The sequence below is a fragment of the Staurois parvus genome, unplaced genomic scaffold, assembly GCF_062004578.1.
Source record: "Staurois parvus isolate SC_StPar_1 unplaced genomic scaffold, SC_StPar_1.0 ptg000464l, whole genome shotgun sequence".
NCBI classification, from domain to species: Eukaryota; Metazoa; Chordata; class Amphibia; order Anura; family Ranidae; genus Staurois; species Staurois parvus.
In genome coordinates this window covers 616830-629983 of record NW_028318260.1, presented here as the reverse complement: position 1 = coordinate 629983, position 13154 = coordinate 616830, and the positions used below count along the sequence as shown (strand labels likewise).

Sequence of the window (13154 nt, the reverse complement as noted above, 5' to 3'; positions counted from 1 at the left end):
AGATATTGATCCATTCAGACACTATACTAGCAATGGAGGTTTATTGTGTATGAGCGTGTTCCTGGCAATCAAGGGGTTAAATGTGGTTACTGGTGTACTGACAGGCAATCTGACACTATCTGGGAGGGGCGTGAAAACCACGGGAGCGCAAATCAGGTATATATATGTGATTTTGCGCACCCGTGCTGTCCTGTAGCAGTATTTCTGCTATAGGGCAGTCAGGAAGCTGTTACAGAAGCTGTTTGTGTTACAGCGCTGCGTTACTTTAACTGACAATTGCGCGGTCATGCAATGCTGCAACAAAATAAAATTTACGTCCTTTTTTCCCCACAAATTGAGCTTTCTTTCGGTGGTATTTGATTGCCTGTGCGGTTTTTATTTTTTGCACTATAAAAAAAAAGTCTGACAATTTTGAGAAAAAAAACTATATTTTGGACTTTTTGCTATAAAACATGTCCAGTAAAAAAATGTAAAAATCTAATTTCATCATAAATTTCAACCAAAATGTTTTCTGCGACATGTCTTTGCTAAAAAAATCCCAACACGTGTAAATTAATTGGTTTACGTGAAAGTTATAGCGTGCGATCAGCAACTTATGGTGGCAATCAGAGACTTATGGCGGCAATCAGCGACTTATGGCGGGACTGTGGCAGACATTCTGACACTGGGGGGGGGGAACTGACTTGGGGTCACTGACATCCCCAGTGATTCCAATACAGTGATCAGTGCAAAAATAAAAGCACTGACACTGTACTAATGGCACTGGGGAGGAAGGGGTTAACATTTTTAGGCAATCAAAGGGTTAACTGTGTGAGGGGAGTGTTTTACTAGGGGGCAGGGGGTGTGTTCTTCACAGTTACACACTGTTCCGGAAAAGCTCTGCTCTCCGGAACAGTGTGCTGGAAAGTGACAGGGAGGAGAGTTGATTTAAAAACAATGCAGCTGTGCTCCCTGTCAGCGTTTGCTGGCAATCGCCAGGCTCCGCCTCGCGCGCCCCCTACCATGTAAACAGGATGACGTTTATAAATGTGATCCTGCACACAGGGGCTGCTTTGCCGTAGTATATGTACTGTGGGCGGTCCCCTAGTGATTAAGCACCTTGTTTTACATATTGGTTCAACCAGGACTGGGAGGAGGAATACAGTTGCCAGCCCACGGGGCATTATAGCATATGCACATTTGTGGGGACCATTTGTGTAGTAGGGAGTTCAATTATTTATTTATTTATTCACTTAATTATTTATAGTCATTTTTGGGGTAGGCAGCGCAGCAATTTTATGTTTACATGCAAAACGTTTGCAGCTACTGCCCTCCTTTACGAAATGGAAATTCAAGACAAAATGGACCACATCCAAGAAACAACCCAACCATACAGTTGTGGCCAAAATTATTCAACCCCCACTGAAATTGAGTGTTTTGGCCAGTTTGACATTGCTTTTGATCATTCAGTCATCTTGCTTACATTTACATTAAAGAGGCACTTGTAGGTCAGACAAATATAACATAACAGTTATAATGAAATAACCACAAATGTCTTTTCTGTGCTCACAGCATTATCAGTTTTATTCAACCCCCAAGTGACATTCAATCTTAGTACTTAGTACAGCATCCTTTTACAGTTATAACAGCTTTTAAACGTGAAGCATAGCTTGACACAAGTGTCTTGCAGCGATCTACGGGTATCTTCGCCCATTCTTCATGGGCAAAGGCCTCCAGTTCAGTCACATTCTTAGGCTTGCGCACTGCAACTGCTTTCTTTAAGTCCCACCAGAGGTTCTCAATCGGATTTAAGTCTGGTGACTGCGATGGCCACTCCAAAATGTTCCAGCCTTTCCTCTGCAACCATGCTCTAGTGGACTTGGAGGTATGCTTGGGATCATTGTCCTGTTGAAAGGTCCAACGTCTCCCAAGCCTCAGGTGTGTGACGGACTGCATCACGTTTCCATCCAATATCTCCTGGTACTGAAGAGAATTCATGGTACCTTGCACACGCTGAAGCTTCCCTGTACCTGCAGAAGCAAAACAGCCCCAAAGCATGATTGACCCTCCACCATGCTTCACAGTAGGCAAGGTGTTCTTTTCATCATAGGCCTTGTTCTTCCTCCTCCAAACATAGCGTTGATCCATGGGCCCAAACAGTTCTAATTTTGTTTCATCAGTCCACAGAACACTATCCCACAACTTTTGTGGTTTGTCCACATGGCTTTTGGCATACTGCAGTCGACTCTTCTTATTCTTTGGAGACAGCAAGGGGGTACGCCTGGGAGTTCTGGCACGGAGGCCTTCATTACGCAGTGTGCGTCTTATTGTCTGGGCTGAAACTTCTGTACCCACATCTGACAAATCTTTTCTCAGTTCCTCAGCAGTCACACGGGGACTTCTCTCCACTCTACGCTTCAGGTAGCGCACAGCAGTCGAAGTCAGCATCTTCTTTCTGCCACGACCAGGTAGCGTTTCAACAGTGCCCTTTGCCTTGAATTTGCGAATGATGCTTCCTAAGGTGTCTCTTGGTATGTTTAACATCTTTGCAATCTTCTTATAGCCATTGCCCTTCCTGTGAAGAGAAATCACCTCTTCTCTTGTCTTCCTGGACCATTCTCTTGCCTTCACCATGTTTGTAACCACACCAGTAAATGTCTAGAAGGAGCTGAGTATCACAGTCATTTTAAAGCTGCCTAATTGGTGCTTATTATGCTTGATTGCTGCTCGGTGACATCCACAGGTGTTTTCAATACCTGATGGAAAGCACCTGTATGAACCTCTGTTCTTCAGAGTGGTAGTCTTTAAGGGGTTGAATAATTGTGGCAATGAAGAAACCACATAAGAACCATTTACTACTGTATTACATAAACAATTGATGTCATTTTAGTTGCATTTGGGTAGTTACAACGTCCTTGTAGGATTTGATTCTGAATACAATTCCAAATGTACACTATAGTCCCTAAACCCCTTTACAGCATTGGGGGTTGAATAATTTTGGCCACAACTGTAGGTAGTTCCCCTGTAAATATACTCATCTAAAGCAATGCTATATCCTTCTCACTTCTCACCCTAAACTGAGCTGTCTTGAAAAAAATAAACCGTTAGCAATGTAACACATTTAGGCCTCCTCTTAGTTATTGCATTACATTTAGATCTTCTTGTGTGCCCTTATAAATACATTATTGTTAGGGAATTATATGCTTAAAAACAGGCAGAAGGGAAAACAAAAAGAATTCTGGAGTAAATCACTATGGGGATCACTAGCAGAAGGAAGGGGTTACCTATTCTGCTATGAAGAGCTTTAGATGAAAGGATAAGTTCACCGTTTAGACAAAAATCATAAATGCACATTTTTTGCAGGAGCCTGTAAAGCATTTACTGATCGCTGGTGTCATGCAGGTCTCCTGCAGACCTGTCAGAATATCTGCTTGCCGTACGGGATGTACAGATATTCTGTATGCAAATATCCTGACAGGGAGCTTCAATGAACTACCATGGTGCTCCACAGTGCCGTGGTAGTTCACTGAAACCTATAAACTGATAGCCACTAAGGCTGCAGGGACTTGCAGTTCATTCATTCACGGAAGTCCAAGAATGAATGATGCCGTGGGCAGAGCTCCGCACGGGTTTCAAATTTGACAGATAGTACGAGGAGACTTCTCCCTGTATTATTTGTCACAGGAAGGGTGGTGGCGACCACGGCTATGGGAACATGTTACATATTCCACCCTAAAAACAGGTGGAACATGTAACATGATCCCAAAGGTGAACTGGTCCTTTAAGTCTAGAAACGAGCAACAAAAATGGTGAAAGGTCTGAGAAATAAAATGTATCAGATTGGATGAACATAATATGTACACCTTCCAGGAAAGAAGATTATCTGGGGGACATGACTGAAACCTTTAAATACTGTATATTAAGCCCTGGTTCACACTGATGCGGTGCGGAATTTGCAGTGCTTTCAGTGAGAATTCCACACTGCATCAAAATTGCACCCCATTCATGCGAATCGCTGCGGGTGTGTATGTCAAGTTAACAACACCCCAAAATCGGTCCGCAAAATAGGGTGCGATGTGCAGAATCGGATCGCATAGGTGTAAATACCTATGCGATCCGATTCTAGTGCAGACCAAAAAAAGGGTCCTGCACGTTTTTGGTGCGGGAGCGGTATGATTAGAGCCATACATTGTCTCCAATAGCACCGCACACAAATTGCATGTGATTCACACAGGAATGTGGAGCGGTTCCAGTGCAAATCACATGCGATATACCGCACCGCATATATGTGAACCCAGGCTGAGGGTGTGAATATGGTTTAGAAGAGCAGTATTTTTAATATGAAGCTAAGATCAAAAACATGGGGGCATAATCTCAAACTAGTGTACGGAAAGTTCAGGGCTAATTTTAAAAAGTAATATTCTACCAAAACACAGCTAGAACAGACTTCCAACAGAAGCAAAAAGGGAGTCAACAACAAATTAAATATGCTTGGGATAAACATACTATAGAACTATACTATACAAAAAGGTTGAAAAAAAAAGGGGCACAATCTCGTTGAACCATTTGGTCTTTTTTTGCCAATCACTCTTTTATGTTCATGTTCTTACCAAAGCCTAAAGTATTATTCAAAGTCAAACATTTTTTTTAGTTTTGGATAGACTGGATATGGGTTAGAACACCTGTCAGTTTTTATTGCTTTTTCCTCCATCAGGGAGATTCATCCTTTTTTTTGTTTCCTCTTTACCGTTATCATTGAAAGTAAAAGAAAATCCCAAATTTTGGGTTGTCCCCAGAGAAGTAATAGAGGGGAAATCTTCCAGTGGGGACACTAGTTCTGATGACCTGGGGGTCCCCAATGAATACCCTAATTTGCAGGGATTTCATCTCACTTCTTGTATTGGCTATGAGACAGGAAGTGAAGGTAATCCTCCCCAACAAGACAAAAAGGGCAAAGAGGCCAATGATCACACACACACACCTATTCACTGGGAATTTCAGTGTGCTGCTGTTTCTCCTCCCCGAGCTCTCTGTTCTCAGGTTCTCAGCTCCATAAGAGCTTAGAGGGTATGTAAGCACTTATAAAAAAAAGGGGAAAAAAGGTATTTATAATGTTTTTTTATATCTAGACACAAATGTTTTGCCTTTCCTTTCTAAGTTAAACTGAATGGGTTGTTTTACAAGATGATTGTTTAAATATACTTTAGGGGCCATAATAATTTTATATACAGTATTAATAAACAAAAGAGGAAGTATATTTAGATATCTTTGCTTATACCAGGTTTAATAGCAAAAAAACAAATTAGGATATGAACTATGGGCTTGTTGCCCTGATGAACAATAGTAAGCAGATGGTGCGGAAAGCAATCAAAAGTTCTATTTAGCCAACACACATGTTGTAACAACCACTTTAATGTCCAGTGCCAAGCAATAGTTAGAAGCGTATTATTGCATTAAAACCGCGAACTTCTGTGTGCACCTTATTTGAGCAGAACTAAAAAAAAACAAATCAGATTTGGTAAATTCTGTAAAGAAACGGAAGTGAGTCAGTCCAGGATAGCTACTATGCCTGCATCAATGGCTCTCAACAGGCAATGCATTTTACACAGCAGGCTGTTAAACTATTTTATCGTTTTCATCAAGCTGTCATATAGCTTTGACAAAGAGCAGTTTACAACCTTAAATGTGAGGGTAAATAAACACAATTTCTGAACCTGTCACTTTGACTGCCTATATATTTAAGCACTGTCAACTGCAAACATTCAATGCATATATAGGCAAGAGTATATACAGAATGTCTTCACACATGAAAACACAGAATTTTACAGCAAAAGCCTTAATCTCATCTTTTGCATGAAAGCTTTTCTCCTCTTTCATAATTGAATAACCATATTTTGTACTGCACCTATAAGGACAAATAGCTTCTTCTTTGATATGAACGAGAAATAGAGACAAAACGTGGAGATGTCTATGCACAATCTTCATCTGAACATCAGCGATATTAAACCCAAAACAAACATTTATTATATTGCAGCTTCTCAAATCTTGGAGGTGGTGGCTGTATGGGCTGTTATTGGGTTTTTTTTAGGCTTTTATTCTTCTATTTTCTTCTGGTGATCTGGTCAGTAAGTCTGTTGCTTTTCAAAAGAACAAGCTCTCCAGCAGAATGAATCAGTTTACAAGGAAGGGGCAAACCATTTACCACTGACAGGGGTGCTTACAATGATCAGCTTTTATTTATGTAAAACCTTTATCCGAAAAAAGGAAAGAAAGCTGTTTGCTTTAACTGTAAGTGTGAGCTGGAGTTTAGATTCAATTGTTATTGTATCTAAATCTGTTACAGCATCTAACATTCCCCTCCCTCAGACTGACAATGTTGCTGTCTGCTGAGCCCCCTGTGCGCATTCATCTAGAATGAAGGCACTCTGATACAGGAGGTGGCCAGATCATCAAGTGAAAAAGCCTAAAGAATAAAACACGACACTTAATGATTGTTAAGCTGCAACATATTACATTTTTGGTTTTGGGTATAATACCATTTTAAGTTAAACCTGGCCTTAAAGCAATATTAAACCCAACAAGAAAAATGTAATGCACTGCATCTCACCAATCATTAGATTTGGTGGCTGCATTTGTTTTCTTTTTTTAGGCTTTTATTCTTCTATTTGCCTCTGGTGATCTGGTCAGTAAGTCTGTTGCTTTTCAAAAGAACAAGCTCTCCAGCAGAATTAATCAGTTTACAAGGATGGGGCAAACCATTTACCACTGACAGGGGTGCTTACAATGATCAGCTTTTATTTATGTAAAACCTTTATCTGAAAAAAGGAAAGAAAACGGTTTGCTTTAACTGTAAGTGTGAGCTGGAGTTTGGATTCAATTGTTACTGTATCTAAATCTGTTAGTGCATCTAACATTCCCCTCCCTCAGACTGACAATGTTGCTGTCTGCTGAGCCCCCTGTGCGCATTCATCTAGAATGGAGGCACTCTGATACAGGAGGTGGCCAGATCATCAGGTGAAAATGACTACAACATAAAACACGACACTTAATGATTGTTAAGCTGCAACATATTACATTTTTGGTTTTGGATTTAATACCATTTTAAAAAAAACCTGGTCTTAAAGCGATATTAAACCCAAAGACAAAAATGTAATGTACTACAGCTCACCAATCATTAGATTTGGTGGCTGCATTTGTTTTCTTTTTTTAGGCTTTTCCCCCTTTTTTTACCTGGCCAATAACACACCTCTTGTATTAGGGTGCCTATACTCTGGATAAAGGAACACAGCAGCATTGTTAATCTGTTAGATGTACAAGCAGATTTGGATACACTATTTGAAGCCAAATTCCAGCTCAAACTTCAGTTATACAAGCACTTATACTAACCATTTTGTTTTTCTTTTGAGATTTTACATGAATATTAAATAAAAGCTGATCTTTGTAAGCACCCCTGTTAGTGGTAAATGGTTTGTCTCAACTCCCTAACTGCTATATTTGCAGGAGGGCTTATACTTTTGAAATACAACAGATTCACTGGCTGGATCACAGATGAAAAGAAAAAGGAAAAAGTCTAAGAAAACTAATGTAGCCATCACATCTATGTATTGGTAAGCTTCAGTATAATAAATGCTTGCTTTTGGGTTTAATGCCATTTTAAATAAATATGAAGGATGCCTTTGTTTGGAAATTGCTATTTGTCTATTATTTTTCCACTAATCTATTATTTCAACTAATCTATTATTATTTCTAGCTTTCATACTTTCTCAGTCAAGTGGGCAACAAGTGTGTGCCTGCTCCAAATCAGTAACTTAAAAAAAGTATTGTAACTTTGGTAAGACAACTAACATTTTCAATAGAGGTTAGCAATGGCAGCCTGTATGTTTTGCTCTGAATGTTTTGGGAACTCCCGCAACCAAATTGCACCTTCCACTAAGCGCCCTCCCTAGTTGACGTCTGACTGTCTAGAGCAGCCTTTCTTAACCTTTTCAACACAGAGGAACCCATGAAATTACTTTTTTGTCTCGAGGAACCCCTGTGAAAAATGACTGTATCTAGAACTCATGATACATTAGTGTGATGGTCAGTGTGGAGAATGCTCCTTACACTTGTGGTCATTGAGAAGAATTACCCCCTTATAGATAGCTAAAAATATCAATGGTGTCAGTGGGAACTTACCTGTGAGGCAGATATTGCTCAAGGAACCCCTAGCAACCTCTGGATGAACCCTATGCTTCCATGGAACCCTGGTTGAGAAACCCTGGTATAGAGTCCAGGCAACAGTTGAGATGCTTTTCCACATTTCCACATAAATATAAAATGAATTAGGATTTGTCCTAATTTTCTAAGTTTTTTTTAAATCTTTTAAAAACATGGAACTATACATGTAAATCATGTATTACATTATTTTTTTTCTTGTTATAGACAATCATAATCATAGTGCTGTATCGGGGCAATGGGGTAAGACAGTGGTTGAAACGGTTGTCTTGCTTTGCTAGTTTTATCGCCACTAAGGCACTTTTTACAATTAAAAAAAAATGATTTTTGTCAGCCTTCCTATTCAGGCAAAGAACCATCTACCTCTGTCCACATACAAACCCCTGTATACCCACTTATGGCATGCCTCCCAACTCTCTAGTGCTCCATCAGAGCCTTCTGTAAATACTCAGCACTTTCAGGTATGGAGGAATATAAGCCCTCCTCCCAGGATGCAGGGCTCAAGACTACGCAACCATTCACCAGACCTTTTCCACCTGATGAGGAAGAGAAAGAATTTAACCCTGGATGAGCTCCAACACCATTTGACATGGAGTTTGCATGGGTTTAAGTGGTTGTAATCCCTTACATATACCAGTGAAGTGGCCAGCCTCAGGTGATACACAGAGATGAAACAAATCCTCCTACATACGTTGTACCTGTTTATCTGCAGTCTTCTTTTCTCTACAGCCATTCAAAGTGCAGAATTTATAAAGCTTGTCTGAGTGTTCAGCAAACAGGGGGTGGAAAGCTCATGTTAAACTCTGTAGACCTCAGTAAGAGCTCTGAGAGCTGATTGTAGGGTAGGGACACACTCCCCTTCACACAGCACACAGGAGATGAACTGAGGCTGTCAATCACAGGATGGTGCTGGAGATTTCTTACCTGTAACTATTTTTCTCTTGGTGTCAGGAAAACTTGTCAGAAGTGATTCATACTGAAGGCAGAGGAACGAGGCATCTGACATAAATTGCATTTAGTGCTCTTAATTGAGACAAGTAAACACTATAGAGGATATGCTTTGTTTATATTTCATGTCCGAGTTTACAACCACTTTAATACTTACCATTTGTAACAGAAGAACATAGTAGCAGGAGAGCATGGAGAATGTAAATATTAGCAGGTGGGGGGTTCTCTAACAATTAACTCTGTGTTTACAAAGTGACATAGGTTCCCCCTGCATTTGTGCATGCTTCATTCTTGTGCTTCTGTTGTCTCACACAATCCAAACCACACTGGCTGGATATCTGGCTGACCATATGCAGCCATTTTTGCATGTGTGCTCATAACTCCAAGGGAGAGCTATGTACTTAAACTATGTCAAGAAATACTTAGGAACAAAGTAGATACACCAAACAGGCATGGATCATATATCGTTTCGAAATGTGTAGTCAAAGGATCATTTCGAAGAATTAAAACAATCCAAAATGAGGTCACAACAATAAATAATATAATGATTAAACAGGTTATTAAACATACACATCTATGCAAGCATACATAGAACCTTATTTATTGCCAATTACTACAAAAACATAACTGTACCATTCATGCTGTACTAAGCATGCAAGCACATGCACCCACTACCATAGAAAAGCAACCATTTACTTAGTTCACAACCATACATGCACACAACATTAGTAGGAGTGATCTGCAAAACATTATACTAAGTTATAAACCACCTAAAGAAGACGGTACCTCCTGTACATAGCAAAAGTGACATTTCATCATACCTGACCCTTCACAAGACTGTTGTGCTGCCTTACTGAAATTTTAACTTGCTGAATTATGATTTGAGCATTTCAAATTTAGTGTTTAACAGGCTCCGCAATGTGCGCTTTCTTTCTCCCTTTTGCAACTAACAGACCATAGAAAATTTCAAAGTTATATTTGCATATTTCATATACATTGATTGCATTATAACTGTATAAAGATTAATCTGTGTATTAAACACTGAGAAAGAGCTTTCTAGCTTGCATATAAATTACTTGAATTACAGCTCTCTTCAAAGTAAAAAAAACAGACAACTACGGTCAAAAACTAAACTGCCAGCAACAGGTTATTCATTGTAAATATGAATACGTTATACAATTAGATTTTTAAAAGGTCTGTATGTATGAAACATGTCTACGAAATTTCTGATTGAAGCTGACAATAATGCAGTCAACAGCACTGAAAATAGTATCAGGGGACTAGATTACAATGTATTAAGAACATCTGAAGAACAATTTTACTGCTACTCATCACTGATGTGAATGTACTATATATATATGTGTGTGCGTGTGTGTGTGTAAAGCATGGCATAAATTGGACGGTGCTATATAAGTACCTGTAATAAATAAATAAAATAAAATAATAAATACTCGTGATTTAAAGTGAATTAAAAGTTTCTAAACAGCCATCTCTACCAAATAGAAAATGCCTAACCTAATGGTGCCTGCACATCAGCTAAGTTTCCCAATTAGAGCTCCCAAATGTCCCAAGGATGCTCTAGTATTCAAATGTTGGCCAATCTTTCTGACTAAGAAACTGCTCTGGACCTCTCCCACCTTCTGATCTACACTACTGACCCATTGCTATGATGTGAAGTCTCACTGGTCAATAGGGTCTTGCAGGAGCTGACAGATTCAGATTTTTAACCACTTGGCGCCGGCGCCTCCAGGCCCTTTAAGGGTTTCAGAAGCCAGGAGGCAGGGCGGGGTTTTAGAGTCATGTGACCGCCGTGATTCGCTGTCACAGTAGTCACATGATTGAGAAAGGTCCCGATCGCAAGAGGAGATCGGGACCTTTCCGTGAGTACCAGGACATGTGTGCTGGGAGCGCGCAGGGCACACGCTCTCAGCACGTTTTTCTTAATTGCACTAAAATGTGCGGCCGCTCGGCATCAAGGCTGGGAGGCCGCACATTTGCGTGCGGCTGGCACCAAGAGGTTAAGCAGTAAAGATGATTTTTTTTTTATACTGTGTGTTTTAGAGCAGTGTTTCCTAACCTTTTTTTAGTCAAGGCACCCTTTAAAATATTGCACAATCTTGAGGCACCCCATTCTAAAATGTAAAAAACTAATAAAACGGAATATCATTCACACACATAGGACACCCAAATTTAGAGGCGATTTATGCTTCCAAAGCAAATACTTTTTTGCACGCTGATGTTGAGAAATATTCCAGTGTTTCTTTTCTCCCTCAGTTTATTTCCCTCACCCAGCTAATGTGACTCCAGTGCTGACAGAGAGGAGCAGGGGAGGATGGGGCAAATATGAATGCTGTGCAGGTACCCAATGTCCTCCTTCTGAAATGACATCATTGGATGTTAGGACACCGATGCCGGGAAGGTTGTTATGGCGCACAATAAAACCTTTTAAATAAAGGACAGGCTTTATCCATTTGATGGCTTGTATACAATTTATGTGAACTTTTTAGGTATTTTGCTAAGGCACCCCTGAAGAACCCTGAAGACACCCTGGTTGAAAAAGGCTGTTTTAGAGATTTGTGGAGCTCAAGCACTCCACAAGTATAGGCATCATTAAGAGGCAGTCTACAAATTGTATTGTCACATCAGGCTAATTTTAGCTTCATATTTTTTTTGCAATCTTTGAAAATTTACTAAAGGCAATAAAGCTGTTCACCTTGCAAAATAATTTTCCTTTAGCTTAGCAAATGAAGTAAAACTGCTGATGTCCATGATCTAGTCATGTACAAGCAAATCGTGTTTTTTTTCTATGCACATGATTGGGTATTCTTTGCAAAGTATAGTTGCACTGCATTGTTTAAGCTAAGAGATGCATATTCCAATGCATATATATATGTTCCAATGCATAATGAAAATTCCATTGGAAAGTGAACAGCCTATTTGCCTTTAGTAAATCAATCCCACTGACTCATGAGTTTAATTTCAAGTACAATAAACTACAGTATATGCAGCTAAGTGAGTAGCAGTCGGTATCAACAAGGGATTTGAGTACATCATCTGTTGCTTTTCCTGACTGCTGATTGTAACCATAGCAAATCATTATAGGAACAGAGTTCATTCACTTATAGTGGAACTACACTGTATCTCTCACTGTGTATGTATCACTGTGTAACCAAAAATGCTATTTAATTTGTTTTTTCAATTCAAAGCAAACCTGCCCATCCATGCATCCATGTCTCTATGCTTCATTTTGCTGAGAAATACCCCCTAGCATTTTTGGCCATAGCCATCTTGAGTAAGGGCAGATGATTCATGTAGAATTTACTTTCTGGGATCCATCTGCCCTTAGCTCAGGCACACAGGAAGATGGAAATTCTTAGCTGTGAAAACTCCTCATCCCCTCCTAAAGACTTATGGGATGTATGACATCATTTGTCTGGGAAAGAAACCAGGAAGTAACTGAAGAACTGTAAAAAAAAAACTGTTTAAAACAAGTAAATATGATATACTTTCCTATCGTATTACTAATGCTAGCAGCAAAGGATTAAAAATAGTCAATGCTGATTGAGAGAGTGAAGTTCCGCTTTAAGCACTGACATGACAAGTGGGATATGCATAATTTGAACTGTCTTGGACAACTTTATTGTAAAAAAAAAAAGGATTAAAGCCCAACTGATGTCACACCTTTTTATAGTTTTTGCTAGAATATCTGTGACTGATTGTTGCTTGGCACTTTCCTAATATACCCCTTTCTAGTTAGTAAAAAATGCTGGTTTCTGCCTTCTCACTAAAATGCACTGTGCAAGCATAGCTGAGTAACAGTAACACCCATCACCACAATAGTTCTCACACAGACTTGTATTGCAAAAGAAAAGGTATGTCTGACTAGGTCTGTTGCTGAGAACTGATTATTGAGAGCATGAGGCCTAACTCTGTTGCATACTTGATTTAACAATAATACTTGGACACTACTGTGTAGCAGTGGGTTTGTTAGTATAACATCTATCTGACTTCAT

The 13154-nt window shown here is 39.6% G+C and overlaps 1 protein-coding gene across 5 annotated transcripts in view; it reads right to left on the bottom strand.

Moving 5' to 3' along the window:
* The window catches only part of DLGAP3 (DLG associated protein 3), a 518806-nt gene that overhangs the window by 188710 nt on the left and 316942 nt on the right, over window positions 1–13154 (bottom strand). The window lies entirely within an intron of this gene.